The following is a 7,237-nucleotide window of genomic DNA, read 5'->3' as shown; positions in this document are numbered from 1 at the left end:
TCAACACCTCCACCTCCTACTCCACCATTTCCAAAGAGAGATTGTCTTCCATCTCCGACAGTTTTCTCCGATCTACTACGCTTTACAGGGGTGTTTTCGACACCAGAATCCTCATGGCACCTATCAACTTTATGAAAAGTTAATATAAATATTACGATAGACTGGGACTTATTTTAGTAAGAATTACATTTTCCCCCAGAATAGGGGAAAGAGGTCTATGTATATATTTATTTGAAAAATAATTACTATCAAATATAAATATGAAAACAGGTTGTTTGGTGTGGGGTGATTATGAAAAAAATGTATACCATCGTAAAGCCATTGTGAGCCGTGCTTTAAAAAAAACAAATTCTGATAATGAATAATTTTCAGGTCTATGTATGTACTTGCTTAAACATATTTCCCCTGATCTTACCATGTCGCTTATAGCTGTTATTATACAGGGTTTCAAATTCACATTCTTCACATTTAAAAACCACTTTACATTTCTCTTTGTGTCTTTTTAAATTATCTTTCCGTGTAAAAGTCTTTTTACATGCTTCGCACTCCATGACTGAAACACATGTAATCCCCTTTCTTTGATTACAATAAAACAATAGTAAAAAACCGGTTTTTAAATGTAAACATGCGTACAATTGCAGTACCATTGTACAGTACATAACTTCGGTAAGGTCACATGATTTTTACCTGATTTAAACTTTCTCTCAGGATATGTGATCAGTAGAACAGGAACAATAGTCACCCTTCTATAAAGGGAAGACAACGAAGAAAAAAGATTAGTAAAAAAATTAACACCCTGAAGTTCACAAGTTATTTTATGGAAATTATATTTGCTTCACTAATGTTTTAGATAATAACTATAAATATTGTTTACTCTTTTATTTTCCTAAAATGTTTCTTAATATTTATCTATGAATGACATAGACGAAAAAAGACTTAAATAATCTGTCTTCTACATTTATAAATTGTATTTTAGGATTTATTTTAAGATTGAAGAAAGAAAATCGGAGGTCACTCCACAGAGGTTTAAAGTCTCCATAATCTGACTTCATATCCTGCTCCTAGATAATTAGAACCGGCCACCATCTGTAAAAGAAAGGAAAATATAATGTAAAAAGTTGATTTCTTCATTTTTAAAAACTTGGATATTTTTTTTTCATTCATTTTATGGGCTATTGGAAGTTTTTTTTTAATTGGCTATTTTTGTCCAATGAGGCCGGAGATACAAAATTGGAGCCAACGGAGGTCACTTTTCAGAGGTTCCAAGACTCCGGGAAGAGATATTGGTAATCTGACTTCATATCCTGCTCCTAGGTAATTATATAACATTATTTTTAAAATTAGAACCAGCCACCAGCTATAAAAGGGAGGAAAATGCCTAAAAAGGGTGATTTGTCAAAAAAAAAATTCCAAATACCCTGTAGCCCACAAAAAAATTAACTTTTAAAAAATTTTTTTTCAGCAATGTGTTAGATAATAATATAAATAATATTTCATCTTTTCTTTTACTCCAACATTTTTTATCAGAACTTGTCATTTTTTGCAATCAAAAAAAATCAAAAAAAAAACGCAATTTGACATCAAAAAAATAATTTTTTTTGTGTATTTTAGGGGTCATTGGGAGTATATATTTAAAAAATGGACTATTTTTGTCCAACGAGGCTGGAGATAAAAAATCGGAGCTGAAGGAGGTCACTTTTCAGAGGTTCCAAGACTCCGGGAAGAGATATTGGTAATCTGACTTCATATCCTGCTCCTAGGTAATTATATAACATTATTTTTAAAATTAGAACCAGCCACCATCTATAAAAGGGAGAAAAATGCCTAAAAAGGGTGATTTGTCAAAAAAAAAATAATATAAACACCCCGTAGCCCATGAAAAAATTAATTTTTTGAAATTTTTTTTTCGTCAATGTGTTAGATAATAATATAAATAATATTTTATCTTTTCTTTTACTCTGACATCTTTTATCAGATCTTGTCATTTTTTGCAATTATAAAAAAATCAAAAAAAACGCAATTTTTGACACCCTGTTTTGACATCAAAAACTTGATGAAAAAAAAATAATTTTTTTTTTGTGTATTTTAGGGGTCATTGGGAGTATATATTTAAAAAATGGACTTTTTTTGTCCAATGAGGCCAGAGATAAAAAATCGGAGCCGACAGAGGTCACTTTTCAGAGGTTCCAAGACTCCGTAAAGAGATATCAACAATCTGACTTCATATCCTGCTCCGAACAAATTATATGAGTTTACAATCAAAAATAGAACCGGCTCCTATTAAAATTGAAAGAGATATTGCAAAATGTCTTACTTGTCACGGGTTCTTTTAATTAATTAATAGTTTTTAAAAATCATTAACAACCCTAATTAAGATTCATAGAATATAAGATGTACAAATTGTCTTCTAAGAAGATAGACATTTCAAGAAGAAAATTAAGGAAAATATTAGCATCTGATTGTGATATTTTCTAAATCAAATATAATTACTACTTTTCGCCCCTGGACACTTATCATTCTAGTTTTAATTAAACAGAATTTTATTTAGTATGTATTTCATGGAGTGGTTAATCTACAAATTAAAGTAAGTAAAACAAAATTAAAATCAAAATTGACTGATCAATAATGTTGAAGATATTGTTGTTTTCTACCTTAAAAAATATTTAATTCTTAATTTCTCCATTGTTCTTGGGCAAGATATGTGCAAGTCCCTTTTACAGAGAAATTGGAATGGAAAATAATCTTTTTTGTTAAAAGAACTCCAAGTTTGTGGCTAGTTGAAAAGTGGGATGACTTTTTGTTTAAAGTTTGTGGGCTAGTTATCAAAAGCTGACTTATATCCGACTTTAAGTCAATTTTGAATTCTACTTTTCCTGAACAAGTTTTTAAACTAGTATTCTATACGAGTTCTGTTCACTGGGAAATTTGTGACAACTAGAATGAATAAGCCGTTTTTTACAACTTTCTGTTCCAAATTTGTGGACTAGTTATCACAAGTCTTTTTATGTCCGATTTTAAGTTGAAGTTTTCTAAATTAGTTTTTATACGAGTTCTGTTCACTGGCTAACTCCATCTTTTTCTAAACTAGTTTAAAACTAGTATTCTTTACGAGTTTTGTTCACTGGGTAACCTCATCTTTTTTTCTAAACTAGTTTAAATCTTGTATTCTTTACGAGTTCTGTTTTCTTGGTAACCCCATCTTCTTTCTAAACTAGTTTAAAACTAGTATTCTTTCCGAGGTCTGTTTACTGGGTAACCCTATCTTTTTTCTTAACTAGCTTAGAACTAGTATTCTTTATGAGTTCTGTTTGCTGGGTAACCCCATCTTCTTTCTAAACTAGTTTAAAACTAGTATTCTATGCGAGTTCTATTTGCTGGGTAACCCTATCTTCTTTCTAAACTAGTTTAAAACTAGTATTCTATATAAGTTCTGTTTGGTGGGTAACCCTGTCTTCTTTCTAAACTAGTTTAAAACTAGTATTCTTTACGAGTTCTGTTTGTTGGGTAACCCTATCTTTTTTCTAAACTAGTTTAAAACTAGTATTCTATGCGAGTTCTGTTTGCTGGGTAACCCTATCTTCTTTCTAAACTAGTTTAAAACTAGTATTCTATACCCCATCTTTTGTTCTCAGCTAAAGATTCAATAGGTACTGTTGTGCACCAGACATGTCATTTGAACTAAGGGTTACTTCAAATTACAGCAATAGTCCCATGAAGCTGTTCAAAACAATTTCTTGAAATATTCCTTTAAATTAGGGTGATAATCTTTATATTTAATTATATTTATCTTTGCAACCAAATGTTGTAGACCTTAGATATTTCAAGCCATGAATTCTGCATTCTGATCAAATAATTTGAGTTTGAAATATCGAAGGTTTACATTTCCATCAGATTGTAAAGAAATGGGGGTTAGACAATTTGAGTTTGTGGAAAAGATTAAAGTTTTTTCAATTTATTTAGACGGTTTGATTTGAAAGACATCAGAGAAAATGTAGAGAGACGAATATTGAATGCTCTAATGAACTTTAATAAAACAGGAAGTAACTAAACACCTGTATGAAGATTGTATCAATAAATTGTTTCTTTATGTGCCTTAAATGTTATCAGTTTTATTTGTATTCTCTGTAAATAAATTATTAGTTATCATAATTACAACAGTTATCAGTTTTAAGAAATAACCTTTTTGATAAAGTTAATGAAAAATAAATAAATAAAGGAAAAAAGCCTTTGCCACAAACTCCAATATTCTTACCTCTGCATCTTTGATACCTAATTCACAGTTTAAACTCAGAATATTTGATATTTTCTCTAGCAGAATTCAAAGTTTGAAATATTTTAGGTCTGCAAAATTGGGTTGCATAGATCCGAGTTTGTCGCAAAGACTTCATTCCTTTGCTTGCAGTTAACGCAAACCCATGTTTGAATAATGTAGAATAGCCCCTTTCATGTTCATGTGAATACTAGAGATGTCAACAATAGTGTAACGTAACGTAAAATGTACGTTTTTTATGTTACGTTACAATAATATGAAATGTTTGGATATATTCAATATAACAGGAATTTTAAATGTTATTGTTATAGGAGCTCAACATTAGAGGAACAATGTAACGTTATTTTTCTAATATCTACAAATTGTTTTACCATAACATGAAGAAATGTTTTATTTCCATGGGAGGCTTAAAAGTAGAGATGTCAACAATAGTGTAACATAACGTAAAATGTACGTTTTTGTACGTTACGTTACAATAATGTGTAACATTTGGATATATTCTATATAACGAGAACGTTAAACGTTAACGTTATATGAGCTGATACCTAACGTTAACGTCAAATGTTAACGTTAGAGGTAGATACCACCAACGTTAGCGTTTTGTGGTAATGTAACATTATTTTTCTAATAGCTAACCCTATTTTGACCATAACATGAAGAAATGTTTTGTTTCCATGGGGAGCTTGAAAGTCTAATGTTTGAAAAATTAATTGTGATTTGATTGAATATGGTAACGAAATGATTTCTATTTCAAAGTTCAACTTATAAAAGTCTAACGTTGTATAACTGAAAATGCATTACTGTTTATGAAAACGTTTTGAAACGTTTTCCCTTATGGTATAATGAAAAATTTAACGTTCTAGAAATGGGTTATTATTTTAATAATCAGGAAACGAAAGTTTTTTTACAGAATAAAAATTCAATACTGTAACGTATAACTTTTCTCTGAATACTAAATTGATTTGTCTAATTTTAGATACATGTCTGATAAAAATATTGTTCATAAAACGTTAGACTATGAGGGCTGAGTTTTAATTTCATAAGTGTAACAATAATTCTGCCAATCAAAACATTTCAAAACGTCTGTAATCTATCAATGTAAGAGATTCAACTGATGTTTAAAGAAAATGAGTTTATGCCACAAACTCTAATTTTCATATATTATATCTTTGCAACCCAATGTTGTAGACCATTAATATTGAAATATACAAAGTTTAAACCATCAGGTTGGAAACATGTAGGAATTAGTATATTTGAAAAAAAAACTTTGTTCCTTACAAAAGTGTAAACGATTTTTTTTTGTAAAATGTTATTAGTGAAAATTCAAATCTTATAAATATTTTTTTTTGACATTAAAGGTTTTTGATTTGCCATTGTGTAATGAAACTCACTAAAACTCTGGAAAAGGAAGACGACATTTAAGAAATTTTACATATGCATTTTCTGTTATAAAGCAAATGATTTACTAGTAGCAAAAAAATCAACTTATTAAGTGTGTTACGTTTTATTCATCAATAGATTTTTATGCAACGTTATAATAGAATAAAAAACTGATTTTTTAATTGATTTATTAAATTAAAAGAAAATATTTTATAAAATTTTATTTTGCGTTGTTTATGTTAAATTTTTTTTGCATTTGTCTTACTTTATTTGATATTTTTTAACCCCAAACATAAATCCTGAAAACATTTTCACTGTGGTTTGTAAACTAAAGCTAATGCCGCTTTTTTAGTTTTTACTCACTTTGTAAGTAACATAAAAAACACAAAAAGAACTAAAAATTCGCCCAAATTATAATCTTCTAATCTCTATATCTTTGCAAGCTGGTGTTGTATAGACTTTTCATATTTCAAACTATGACTTCTGCTAGATAAGAAAGTCTAAAGGAATTGAGTTGTTGTCATAAACTTATATTTCTAATCCCTATATCTTTGCTACCCAATGTTGTAGACCTTAGATATTTCAGACTATGAATTCTGTTAGATAGAAGAAAATCTACTGGAGGGGCAGTTTGCATTGAGCAAAAAAAGAAAAAGTAACCCTAAATTAACGTAAAATAATTTAGAACTACTCACTGTAAATTAACAAGTCGTAATTAAGCTATAAAAAGTCACCTAATCGGGTGAAAAAGTTGGATGGCACCCGATTAGGCGACAAAAAATCGCTTAACATAAATCGCTTATTTTAAAAAAATCGCTTTGTTTCAACAAAAAAATCGCTTTTATTCCAGAAGAAGTTGGTGACTTCAAAATAAGCGACACAAAATCGCCTATTTTTACACAAAAACGCTTATTTTTCACAAAATCGCTTATTTAAAAAAATCTTTAATTCAACCAAAAGATCTGGTATTAAAAAAAACTCGTTTATTTTCAACAAAAAAATCGTTTTAGTTTAACCAAAAAATCTCTTATATTCAACAAAAAACTCGCTTATATTCAACAAAAAAATCAGTTATTTAAACAAAATGTTTCTTTTTTTCCCGTGTACACTTTAAAGTAAATAAAGAATTGTACAGTAATTTCTCAAACTTTTTAGTTTAAAAGTTATTGAAAAATTTGAAAATTATATGATAAAGTCAACACTTTCAATCTTTTTAGTTTAGTTAATACCTATTGCATTAGCTAGCTCAACCTCATCTGAGTAGAGAATGATGTGAATCCAGTCCTAAAGCATATTAACTAGTCATTTTTTTTTTGTAATATTCCCGACAAACCAAATTTCGTTTCTAGAACTTTACAGAAACGTTATGTAAGGTAGCGTTACGCTATGGCTTCATTTTCCTGATACGTAAATGCTACGTAAAACGAACCACTTTTTACGTTACTGAAACGTTTTCCAGTATTGTTTCCCAGAAACGTTTTAAGATCGTAAAAAATCTTATATACGTATATATACTTAGTACTTCCCTTAATATTCTATATTCTAGTATTCTATTCCCTGAATATATCTTATTAATATAGAGAACAC

The 7,237-nt window shown here is 29.1% G+C and overlaps 1 long non-coding RNA gene across 1 annotated transcript; it reads left to right on the top strand.

Annotated features, from left to right (window-relative positions):
* Nucleotides 1-2,170: 2,170 nt before the first annotated feature.
* LOC111709699 (uncharacterized) lies at nt 2,171-4,092 on the top strand. The gene is made up of 2 exons (XR_002766912.1): nt 2,171-2,584; nt 3,961-4,092. It is a non-coding gene; the product is annotated as an uncharacterized LOC111709699 (long non-coding RNA).
* The last annotated feature ends 3,145 nt before the right edge of the window (nt 4,093-7,237 follow it).

Source organism: Eurytemora carolleeae, unplaced genomic scaffold, assembly GCF_000591075.1.
Source record: "Eurytemora carolleeae unplaced genomic scaffold, Eaff_2.0 scaffold992, whole genome shotgun sequence".
NCBI classification, from domain to species: domain Eukaryota; kingdom Metazoa; phylum Arthropoda; class Copepoda; order Calanoida; family Temoridae; genus Eurytemora; species Eurytemora carolleeae.
Note: the sequence above shows the minus strand (reverse complement) of the source record. Positions and strands in the feature narration are given on the sequence as shown.